General features: G+C 34.0%; 1 long non-coding RNA gene across 1 annotated transcript; it reads left to right on the forward strand.

The window, feature by feature from the left end:
* The first annotated feature begins 2,954 nt into the window (after positions 1 to 2,954).
* Positions 2,955 to 12,231, forward strand: LOC128550916 (uncharacterized). The gene is made up of 4 exons (XR_008368559.1): positions 2,955 to 3,053; positions 8,870 to 8,993; positions 10,436 to 10,545; positions 12,084 to 12,231. It is a non-coding gene; the product is annotated as an uncharacterized LOC128550916 (long non-coding RNA).
* The last annotated feature ends 1,264 nt before the right edge of the window (positions 12,232 to 13,495 follow it).

Raw genomic sequence — 13,495 nt, forward strand, 5'->3', positions numbered from 1 at the left:
TAATGAGTTTGTTTTTTTGTTTTGGGTTTTAGGCCGTTTTTCAACAATATTTCAAATATTTCAGTTATGTAACATAACCAGTGTTCCTGGATTCTATACCAAAACAACCCTGTTCTCCGCAAGTGACTGCCAACTTCCCCACATAAATCGGAGGTGGAGGACGAATGAGTTAAGACACAATGTCTTTTATCAAATCGTCATCGAGAGCATACGGTCCCGCACGGGGATCGAACTCACGAAGGCGAGATGCGCTCTCCCTGTTCGGCCAATATTTGATTTGATTTATCTATTCTATTTTCTATATCAACCACAAATAAGATTCAAGAGCAGAAAGTTTAATTCCTTTTGCTTGTGATTGATACTGCTCTGATCCATTTCAAAACCATTTATCATTTAAACATATCCAAAGGAATCACTAGACTATATAAACATGTTTCTTTTGCAAAATTGATATAAAAATGCTCTATCTACGTGATGAATTAGCCAAATAGTATGAAAAAAATATCAGCTGTTAGAAAAAAGTGGTAAGAACGGACTCAATCATTCATTTTTTCTCAGTTTTTCGTTTGAAGTATTTTTAATAAAATAAATGTTTACAAATCGTTCATTAATGCCTCTTTGATAACGATATTAATCCATGAGCTTCATGCTTCAAATCTTACGTTATTTTTTTTTAACTCAAAGTTATGTACATCAGAGACATTTCCGAAAAACATCTTCCTTGCCCTGCTGAATTTGTTTAAAGCATAGTGCACATATTACTTGCTTCACATCCGTGGTCATAATCTTCTTTAGGGTATAGCTTCCAGATTCTATAGAATTGACATCAATTCAATGCTGGCTCCAAAAACTCAGATGCGTAAAAGCATGCCACCAACTGTGTTTTGGGTAACAGCCGTATTAAAACAAAAGGTATTGTAGTTTTATTTTCTTGATGAAATAACTGAACACATCAGTGCAATAAATAGTTCATATTTTAACCCGAACTTTTCTATTGACTATGAAGTAACTTAAGTCAGAATGGAAGTTTTGCATCGGTCTGGATTTGTTTTCCTTTTCACCAGTCATTGATGTATAACCAATTAGTCATCATAAATTTCAAAGACGATAAGCAAAGACAGACCTTGTGTTCGTACTTGCATTTGTAAACATCATTATTTTTTTTCAAATTCTTTTGCGACTCGGATACCCATCCCCACCAAGCAAACGTTCGGCTTAAATATACAGGCCCTAGTACCGCTTGATTCAGAAAATAGATAACTGTTATTCCTTAATGATTTCATATCAATAATATTCCTTCGTGGAGCCAAATATCCCATGATCCAAACGCTGAAGTCTAACTCTTTGACCATCTAAACATTAACTTACGATGGTTAGCGATTCCGTTATAAAAATGACTTAATGATAAACGAAGGCTTCTGCGTACAGCGGCCACGTGAGCTGCAACTATTGAAATATTTCAAATTTATTATTGATTTTCTATAGCGGCCATATTCAAATAATTAGCAAAATATTTCTTGCAGTATGCTTCTACTTTATCTGGTATTAATCCAAATTTCCAAATGTTTATTCAATCGTATATTGCGAGATTTGTGATTTGATAATCTGCATATCTCCTAGCGATTCATGTTTAATTTGCCGATCCTATTTTGTTGTTCATTTCGCGTGAACTCCGAAATGTGTAAATATGCGTACAAAATTCAAAAGAAGCTGTTGATAAAGAAATTCCCATCGTAATTATATGGTTTAAATGCCAAATATGTCCGTCATTTATTCTAAGTTCGTAACTCTGCACCCCCTGCTTAACCCCCCGCCACCCCACCCCTACCCTCCACAAGATATCAACAATAAATGTTTCGAACGGCTGCAAACTTGAACTTTTCAATATTCTGCTCCAAAGAGCTCAAAGACGCAGTCTATGGACTTCAGTCAATCACACCTGAAAGTTTTTTCTTTTGTTTTGTTTTTGGTTTAATGCCGTTTTTCAACATTATTTTAGTTATGTAACGGGTGGCGGTTAACCTGACCAGTGTTCCTAGATTCTGTACCAGTTATCCGCAAGTAACTGCCAACTTCTCCACATGAATCAGAAGTGGAGGACGAATTATATCAGACACAATGTCTTTTATAAAATTGTCGCAGAGAACATACGGCCCGACCGGGGATCGAACTCACGACTCCGTGATCCGCAGATCTACTCTCTCCCAACTGAGCTAGGCAGGCGGGTTACCTGAATGTTATTGATATTTTGATGATCACTGCAGTGTAGATGTTGCCAGGTCTGAGTATTTGGTTTGCATGCATGCTGAAATCAGTGTTGGTTAATGACATACAGGCTCATCCAAAGACTGTCTAGTTTATATGCCCATCTACTAAATACGCTTTAAAGGATTTGCTTTAATTTGTTATAACGAAAGAATCAGTAAAGGGAAAACTACGAAGATACATGTCAGAAAAATGTTGGACGTTGCACCACGGCCTTCGAGCAGTCAGTAGCCTTGATAACAAGAAATATCGGTTATATATACTTCTATGAGTAGTCGGTTTTATTGAATATGTTAAATCCTAAAAGAATGGTTACGCCGTGTATGGGTTAATGTAACGCTTATTATGAATACCTGGACGGCAAAATAATTGACATGTGTTATAACTTAGCTTCAAAATGGCAATTTTTAAACGATTTCTACGGGTCACGAATAAACACTAGCTCTTTACAAAATTAAAGTCGATCAACATTGACGACCATTAATTACCCCAAAATCCTAGTTTATGTCAGTTACCACGCCTTATGCGAATGCCATTCATTTATTTCAACAAACAAAATGGGTATCATAGTAATACACCAAACGCTAGCTTTTAAATTAACAAAAAGACGTTATCTACTGTTAAATGTCACAGGTTTAAGTATTGTGTTACATGTCATTACTGTAACAAAAGGTTTTCTGTCATTTTCGTAACTGTCGTAACTTTTAGCAAATTGTTTTACCAAAGATTTTTTGATGGCGGATCTAAGGACTAATTTTTAATGTGGTTGAGCAATGCATTATAATAAGGTGCCATAACAAATTTGATACATATATTTAGCTAATTTGTATTTTGAAAATGGATATAACATACAGTTTGTCTATCAGATTTATTTTTATATCAACCCAAAGAAAGGCATAAGGCGATTGCCATTGTGGTAGGAAATATGAACTTGCTCCGAGGCAGATTCCTAGACCTTCCGCAAGCGAGTGGATAGCTTCATATGTGATAGAGTGATTTATTAACACGACACTGGCAAACCTAAACCAAGTAGATGCACATGGGATATGATATTCAACAAGAACTCACAAATACTTTTACTATGTGGGCCTTGATTTGTGTTAGTATTCCATAGATGTTTAAATAATATTTGTGTGTGATTGACAACAAGGAATTATGCTAGGAATTATAAACCCAATATTCAGGAGCGGTTATAGGTAGTCAATAGCCAATGGCCAATAACTTTAGAATATTCTGGAACTGAACATTTGATGCTAAGAAGATATACTACTCCAATGAAACTCAGTTTAAATGCCCAGTTTTGAAGAGCATTGGTCTATTATGTAAAAATGTAGGCAAACTATTTTATCTAGTTGACAAGTCTATCGACGAGATACACTTTAGTATTAAACCTAAGCGGTGTTGATGTTCTTTTTATACTTTCGTTTTGGAAAAATAATGATCTTATTATATGACGTTGCAAGCGTACGCCCGCACTCAAAGTACGATTGTTATGTGTCCCGCAGAACAAAAGATTAACATTATGTCTATTCATTCTGATTCTTTTATGTGGCTTCTTAGCTTCAATGAACATAAGCATATATTTTATGTACCGTAATAATGTCCGCCCGTCTATCCTTCTTATTTCGTTTCCGGAGCGTAACTTAATAACCATTCAAGGTATTTACTTAAAACTTGGCATACTGGTGGATAGTGATGAGTTAATGTGCTCAAAGCTGGCTAAAATTATCAAATATGCAGGTCGATTTGTCTGTCACTAAGTCAAATGTCAAGATTACTAACTGAGCTCAAATTAAAGTCTGTCCGCCATATTTCGTTTCAGAAACATACCTTATTATCAATTCAAGTTATTGAATTCAGTCTTGACGTATAAGTAGACGGCAATGAGACAATGTCTAGAGCGCATGCACTAAGTCGGTAGGTCAAAGGTCAAGACCACAGCGGGTCAAGTGAAGAGCGTAACAATCCATATTACACCCGCATCCCGCCCCCTTAACAACAAATTAACTTCCAACCCTATCCTTACCACGAAAAACAATCATTTAGTTTCTTACGCCATCGTCTCCCGTCACCATCATAGCACAAACCCACCGGTACAGCACCCCCCTCCCCCCCCCACCCCCTCACAGTAACACAATAAAAAGGATTCTTTAAATTATATTTCCTCCTGTAACCTTAAACGTATAACGTAATCCAAAAAGATACAGATTTAGCAATACAACCTTTTCTGGACCTTTTGGGCTCATGGAGTCTATTCATTATCACTGTAATAGAGTTCAGCTGTTAGAGGGGCGTGAGAGGTGTTTCACATTCCGTTACATTTCACAAGCAAACTCAATCAAACCGAGTCTGCTATTATTTTTCTTAGTTGCATGGTATGCATCCGTAGATTTTATTTAAATGCTGGTACAATATGTCTTTCTTATATATTTTTGTTCATTACTCGGTTGTCTATGCATGAAGTCATATGTAATACTTGCCCACATTTGAAGGCGTGGTATTCCAATTTTTTATATGAAAAGTTACATAATTTACAGTTATCAGTTCATAGAATTAAAAAGTTAAATCAGTATTTCTTGTTGTTTATTCCATTTTTCGTCATTTGTATTACGTTTGATTTGGGATATTATACTTGTAACAAACTCTATGTTATAGTAAGTAGATACTTGAAAATAAAAACTAGTTTATTTTGTTGTACAATGACTTTTTTTACTTCCATACTAAAGCAATAAATGATTTTTACATAGTATAATTATCTTCCGTGGCTGCCATTTTGAGGATCATTTCTGAAAAAAATCTGCCATAGATTAGACACAGAAATTTATTGTTTTATTGTGTCTTTTTTTTTTAAAGTACACACTTGTATTGTTGTTTAATCTTTACATGTGCGCAGGAATGTGATACATGTCTTTATGGCTTTTACAATTTTCTTGTTGATTTTATAAATTATATCTCTTAGAATCTAGAATTTTGACCCCAAGTATGAAGAAGAAGAAGATTTTATTCAAGACTCGAGCTGAAAGCTCCTCATCTAAACATACAGTTAGCAATATAGCAAATATATAAGGTCAAACTATACAACAAATAAATATCTACACATTCAAATAATTTTCTCTAATTTTCAAGGCACAATGTGTATAACATGCGAGTTTATTTAGCACTTTTGCGTTAGCTGATGAGATCAGATGTATAAACTTTTGCATACTATGGTGATGAAAATAACATTTAGCATTATAAAGCTTTCTAATTGTTTTATATTTCGGACACACAATTATATATTCGAGTATGACTGCCATTTTTTGTATTTCATATACGAATACCAACAAAGGCTTTATCATCACTTTTTTTCTGCAGATAAACAATAAATACTTTCCAGTTGGAAAAGATTCGAAATATAATCATTAATAAGTATTATTCGTTTCAATATCACAATTGTCATTGTAATATAATTCGAAACTAGTTCACCCTCTTTTTACATTTTTATTGGAAAAGGGTCACGTCTAATTCCTTGAAGCCCTTTCAGGTATCATAATTGTTTTACTTTAGACAAAAGACTAAAATATTTCGTAAAATATCGTTTTTCTTATCTGATTAAATTACTTTTGAGACATGTTTTTTCTCCATTTATCGAAGGAATATTGAATTACTGAAGTAACCCTATAGCTAACAGCTCCATGGATTGATTACATCCGAATGAGCTTTGAACATTCAATCCGATAAGTTTTTCAGCGGATTTGTTTATATGCGTCTCCAAAGGCCAGAGTATACTTGCAAAATTGTAACGCGGGTTAAAGCTCACCTGGGCCCAGTTGTTCAAAACTTAACAGGTGATTAAATTAACAGCCGATCAACTTTTAGAGTTACATTTCAACATTTTAGAAGACTTAGTAAAACATATTATAATTTAACAATTATGAGTACTTAAAGATCTTTACAGTATAAATAAAACATCATATAAGTGGTTCCCATCATGTCTAATATCTTGAATCAAAATTTAACAGGCTGTTAGTTTACCAGCCGGTTAAAGTTTCGAACAACTGGGCCCTGAACTATATATAATATGAGTAATGTAATAAATCTCTACACTTCAACAATTTCAAAACTTTCTCTTTTTGTAGTTCAACTATATTCATTAATATGGACAAATGTATCAGGAGTTTCAGAAAAGGTTTTTAAACAATGATTACTTAATCTTAGACGAATGATGGAGAAAACACAAATTAACATGTCCATAAAATTCTTAATAACAATTTGCTGTTGGGTCTTGTAACGGATCGTTCACTTTGCAATTGTTACATTTCATGAATTATGATGATTTTTACACATTGTGTATTAAAATTCAACTTTCAACTCAAATGAATGTTCAGGATTCTGTGTATAATAGAAATGGTTAAATGCATAAAAGCACAGACACTTGGGTGTGATTATAGTCTGTGCCTGGATAAACAATGATGATGATAAAAATATATACAGCTGTATATTTGCTTTGTGATAAGATTGTTCATATTCGATTGAATTTACACAATAAAAATCATCCAGTTCATGTTACCACAATAACTTAAAACTCACAGTCACAGTCTCTAAAAGAGTGCAAAGTAATTTCCAAAATAATGAATTTTCAACTCCTTTTTGAAAACATTAATGTGTCCGAGTTTCTAATTTCGAGTTGCAATTCATTCCAGAGTTTAGGTCCAACAGTACCAAAACGTCTGCCGCTGAACGTTTTGCGCTTGTTGAAAAGAACAACGAAACACCCACTAACGGAATTTGAAGAACACAAGTTCATTGTCTGTGTTTGTTTTATAAGAAGTTCTGAAAGATATTCCGAAATTTCCAACTGAACAATTATACATGTAGGTGAGCATTTTGGATGTGATTCTGGCTTTGATGCGTATCCAAGTGAAGATCATAGAGCGCTTGCTTGGAACTGTCATATTTTCTTTGATTTAGGACAAGTTTTCCACACATGTTCCGAATCCGTTGCATTTTGTTTCCCTCGCTTTGAGCAATTCCATACAAAATTACATTGCAATAATCTAAATGGAATATCACAAATGACAGCACAAGCGTTTCGGCAGCCTCTTTGATAAGATATTTCCGGATACATTTTATTCTGCAGTACTTGAGCATTGCTGTTCTACACTTTTGTTTTACATGCTCTTTTAGATTCTTTTCATCCAGGTATGCACCTAGATATCGAATAAAGCACACTGATGTCACTTCAACACCTACAATGCAGATTTTGTCAGTTGCACACTAAGAGAGCTGCTGCCTACTACCAAATATGATGAACTCGGTTTCGGAAGTGTTCATTTTGAGCTTATTTTCATTCAACCAGTTGTTGGTTGACTGTTATAGCACATTGTTCAAGTTCTTGTATTGCCTGGGCTTGGACTGTTGGAGATGATGGTTTAAAGCGTTTATTAGCAGTGTGGTCATCCGCAAAGCCATTAACTGAACTCGATGGCGGAATAACATCAAACAGTGTCCCCGCATATGTCAAATAGAGCCACGGTCCTTAGCAACTCCCTTGTGGGACGCTACAATGTAATTGGCGTGGAAAGGACATAGCTGAATTGACACTTACACAGCAACTTCTGAGGCGCAGATAGGAATCAACCCAGCTCAGTGCTGTTCCACAAACGCCATACTGCTTGTTCAACACATTTGGCCAGTTATTATCGAAATTTACCATCAAATTTACGGTTTCTGAATAACTTGATTCGCTCAAGTCTACTGCTTATTTTTCTACTTTTACAATATGCTTTTAGACCTCTCAGGTGGGCTACCCAGGCGAAACCAGTTCTAGTACTGCTTACGGGTATTTAACGTTTTGAATGAAAAAGGCCTCCCATTACACCTTTTAAACCATGTCGCTGTTGACACTTACATTTTGTACCTTCTGCTGCGGATATTTAGGTTTCCTATTTGAAAAAATAGTTTGCTTTGGAAATATGTTGTCTTAATCACTTAAAAATATCTCCTTTTTTATTATAATTACACGGTTTTATTGAAATCAAGCGAATTGCAGTGTTTCACCTTTCGCTGGTGAACAAAACATATTCTTGAAATTAATTTGTTTTAAAAGGATTTTTCACACACTACTTTAATAGAAATGCATTTTAAGCGAAAAGAATAAAAAAATAAAGATTATATTTCTTTTCAATCATTTATGTAGTTATACGAACTACTAGAATAAAGAGGTATATTTTAAATTTAAAGGGTATATGAAGATTTCATAATGTATACGACTCGACTGCTTTTGTTGATTTATGTCAAATTGTAACGCAGTATCATTTAATCGTGATATTTTGTAATATAGATTTATACTTACCAACTATACCGTCCGCACGAGAAAGAAGTCAGTTTTTAGCTGTGCCTTATTGGATTTGTTTTGGTTCTGTTTTGTTCGGTTGTGAAATGTTTAGTGTATTGAGACATTAGGGTGAATCTCGTTAATTAAAAAACCTACTAAAATAATCCATTGTTCCGAGCTTCTTATAAACACTTTATTTAATCAGTTAAGGTATATCTATTCCAATAGATACATTTCAAATTTAAAAGATTATCCAGGCGGTATACTTTTCAAAATGTCTCGTTTCAGTTGGAAATGTGTATGGAGAATAATGTACCATAGACGAATCATATTACTCAACCACGACTTCTTACTGCGATTATGGTTGCTGTGGTACTGCTTATAACAGTGACAGAAAATGTTGTGAAGATTCGTAAGTTATTTTCTAACTGTTTTCTTAAACAGTTTAGCATATGTTGTATATGATTCTTTTCTTTTTCGTTGTGTTTATACGAAACAATTTCATTACTTATGTACATATGTATATTTAGCAAAAGTCTCTGCACCCCTCCTGATCTCTTTAGATGAGAATATGTTATAAACTTTTGGTCCGAAATAACAGAAAATGATATAAAAATGTATGAGTGTCTAAAATGCATACATACAGTGAACTGCAAATAATCTATCTAGTGTGATATTTCTACCTGAACCATCCTTAATTTCAAAACTGTATAAAGTGTAAAAAATACCGATATTTATACAACCTGAAGAAATTACTCTTTCATACTAAGTAGTTAAACTCCGCATTTCATAGAAGACAAACATGCACAATTAGCTAGTTCATTTTAATCGCAGTTGAAACAGACACTACAGTGCAAGAGCTTCAATATTTTATGGTATTTTCATAGTTGCTATTTAAGCAGTCAGCAAAACAGGCCAGCATCGGATATTTTCAGATGACTTAAGATGCTATCAAAATGTACTCGTTAAGCACCATTGGTGTATTTTCAATATTATGAGCAAATCTTATGGTGCTGGAAGGAAACATTATAAAAAATGATGCTAATTCAAGTATAAATTGCATCCCCCATGAAATGTGTATAATTGGATATAATCACAGGAGGTAGAATGATTGTTCCAATCTAACATTTGTGAGAATATCTCCGTCTTCTGGTAAGAAAGAATGTTTTCTCTTTATTTTTATAAATATTTATTACATGAAAATAAGATAAAAGATTTATTAGTTTACATGCGCCAAACCTTGTTATTTGAAGTCTGTTTTCTTCATCACTGAATATTAGTTTTATGATTTTTGTGTAAGATTTTGATTGTGTATTTGTAAAATTATGTTAAAGTTGGTATTAGGTGTGGCAAAAACTTTTGCAATAAATGTGTATGTACAAAATATTTGGGACGCACCGGTATATCCTCTGCGTTACAGATAGCTTGTACATGTAAATGCCATGCTTGACAAATTAAATAATACTTAAAATGTAAGGGCGCTACTAAACGGAGTAAATTTCTAGACAGCTGAAGTTCTAAGTTTAAAATGACAAACACACAGAACATTCCCTTTAGTGTAGTATTGTAACGATAAGACCATTGTATTCAAATGATAACAAGTTGTTTTTCAACATTGCCTTTTCTAGCCTGACACTACATGACGGATTTATAAAATAGACTATAATAAGCGTTATTTTTATGGGATCCAAATACTATTTCTTGATTTTCTGTGGTTCGCAAATATATATTACACTACAGTGCTAACATCTACAATTGCAATCTTATGTATGTGAATGATATTTAAGATCAAAGTGTATCTCTTTTCATAAGTTTTAAGTTGAATGATAATAGTTGACTTAATGACTTTTTCAGGCATGCGAGTGTTGGTGTGTACGTAGGCGGTGGTGTAGGAGGATTTATTTCCTTCTTGTTCGTCGTGTGTTGTATCTATTACTGCTGCTGCCGGGCGGATAATATGGTCCGTAAGTGACTACTTTCCTAGCTACATGTAGATTTTTCGGTCCACAGGACTACAAAATAAAGATCTCTGAAGGATGCAAGTCCAAAAGTCACTTTTTAATTTGACTACAATTTTTATCATTTACAACAAATATTAAATCAATAGTCGGAACAAATGCATATTAAATTGTGTGATATAAACATAAAAGCATTTGATTCTGCAATCTTAGTTTAAATTATTGCATAATTCGACACAAAAAGACTTGAATTCTGGACTTCGATTTGAAACTTTTGAAATGTCTTAACAAAATCAGTAATTATGAATATATTAATATCAGTGCTATTTTTTCTGTATAATAACACTACAAGCACCATTTATTTTTAAAATTTATTTTGTAGATCTTTCAATGTTTTCATAGATCTTCAGCCAGAAAAGGAAGAAGATATATACAAATGCTCTAAGCTTTGCAAAGTTAAAAATGGCCAAGAGTATTGATGTATCAGAGAAAAAATGCTAAGTCCGTTTATTGTGAACACACTGCCTCAATGATTAAAACATTACATTCACTTGGCAAAGCAGCTCTAGGCTAGTCAAAAGTACGCCAGCAGTACGAGCTGACATTGTTTTCGATCCCTAAGTGTGACATTGACATTTCAGATAGAGTTTTGTATCCCGTGGCAATAAAATGTTTTACCCGGTGTGACCGTTACGTTTGACATAAGGGTCAAGTTTTTTCACGACATTTTGTCTCATTGCGGTAAAAAATTCGGGCAAATTTACAAAAGATTGTTCCGTGTTGGACAAGCTCTAAAATGTCCTTTTTACTCCTTGGTGTGACCTAATCATTTGACTTAGGGTCTGAGGTTATCGCGCGACCTCCTGTCTCCTAATATTTAAGTCAACTATGAAAAAGACCGATCCATGCGAACAAGCTCGAACATGTCCTTACACCTCTTAATGTGACCTTAACATTTGAGATAGGAGCTGGTGTTTGCGCGCGGCTCGTTGTTACAGTAAAGTTAACATTAAAGGCAAATTGAAAAGAAACAGATCGTTCTATATTGAGCAAGCTCTAAAATGAGCTCTGACCCCAAAGTGTGACCTTTACATTTGAGATAGAGAAAATTTGCGAGGGACACTTTGTTTCAATTTTGTTAAAAATCATGCTTCGTTAAAATAAAATTGCTGCAAGCATACTGAAGTTATGACCCTAACAAATTTTGACATATTATTTGACCTCCTAGTGTGACCTAGACCTTGAGAGACTGAGTTTTGGATTCTGCATGTCCTTCGTCTCACTGAGGTAAATACTTATGCCAAATATAAAACAGATTTCTCCATAAATACAAAAATTATCTTCCAAAGCAAATGGGACCGACGCAGTTACTAAGCACACACACTAAACAGCAATTTCGGTGACTATTTCGAGCCTACCTCTAGTGGCTGGACAAAATAATGGAATTGTCAGTGTTGTTATTTCTGAAAAAAAAAAAGAACATTTTCTTTTACCTTAGTACATAAACATTGAAAATGCATAACTGTGTTTCTTCTATATTTCAGATGTTATTTAACAGATACAAATGGAACCAACAACGGGAATACCAACAATTTCTTATTATACAGAATGACTTTCTTCCATAGCTCAATACAATTATTACGTTTTGTTGTGTTCATTATTTGCATTGATAAAATAAAATATATGAAAATATTTAATTTCGCCTTTTTTTTACATTTATGAAGTTCAATTCCCATGATATTTTATAGGGGAACAATCAATAATCTTGTGCAGGATTCTAAATTCTATATGTAAAACAGAATTGATAGAAGGCACACTGTAAAATAATGGATATAAGCATTTTCCATTTTACTTCAAGAAACAACCGAAGTAATAGCACGCCAAGATTATGAAGGGCAGTCAGTGATGAAGCGGTGATGCTATTACTACCGAGTTCAATTTATGAATGTTTATGAATACAGTTGTAGTTTCTGGATTTACTGCTTTACGTTTTAAATGCTATCAGATAAGAAAACGACTTTTTTTTTTACAGACAATTGTTTTCATAATATAACGAGTTAGATCTGTATTCAAAAGAACACAGGCCATAGTCACTTTTTCTTCTAGCTCACCTGTCACGTAGTGACACGGTGAGTTTCGTCATTCGTCCGTCCGTTAACAATTTCTTGTGAACACATCATAGACCACAATTTGCAATAGACTTTAATCAAACTTGGATACAACATGTATTGACATAATATCTTGATTCCGTTTCCATTCGAAAACTAGCTAGATCCCATCATGGGTTGCAGAGTTGTGGCCCCTTAAAGGACCAACATTTGCTATATTGGCTTTCGCAGCCATATAGAGTCTTTATTTATGGTTTTATTTGATATAAATTTGCAAAATATATCTTAAAAAAAATAGATCTTGGATTCCATGGTTCCACGATGAATTCGTCAGATCCAATCATAGGTTCCGGAGTTACGACCTTGATTGACCCCTAATAAGAGTCAAAACTTGTTTATTTTTACCCTGCGAACACAGTAGAAGTGAAATTACACAGAACTTAAGTCACACTTACACACAATTTAAGTCACAATAAGATCTCAGTTCCTTTTGAAAACCGGCATGGGTTCTAGATTTACTGTTCCTGAAAGAGGCAAAATTTTCTATTTTAGTCTTTTCAGCCATATAGAGGTTTCATTTATGCATTGACTTGACAAAAACTTCCACAGACTGTTTATCTTCATTATCTCAAGGCAAAGTTAGAAACTAAATTATGTTTGGTCAAAAACCAGATCACCAGGTGAAATCAAAGGAACAGTTTGTTAAACCTCTAGAGGCCACAATAACGACCCTATCTGAAACTTGGATGTTTATCTTGATGATTCATATGCTAAACAAGTTTAAAACTGGGTCATATGGGATCAAAAGCTAGGTCATCAAGTCAAAACAGAGGATAAGCTTTTTAACA

The sequence above is a fragment of the Mercenaria mercenaria genome, chromosome 2, assembly GCF_021730395.1.
Source record: "Mercenaria mercenaria strain notata chromosome 2, MADL_Memer_1, whole genome shotgun sequence".
In the NCBI taxonomy this organism is placed as follows: domain Eukaryota; kingdom Metazoa; phylum Mollusca; class Bivalvia; order Venerida; family Veneridae; genus Mercenaria; species Mercenaria mercenaria.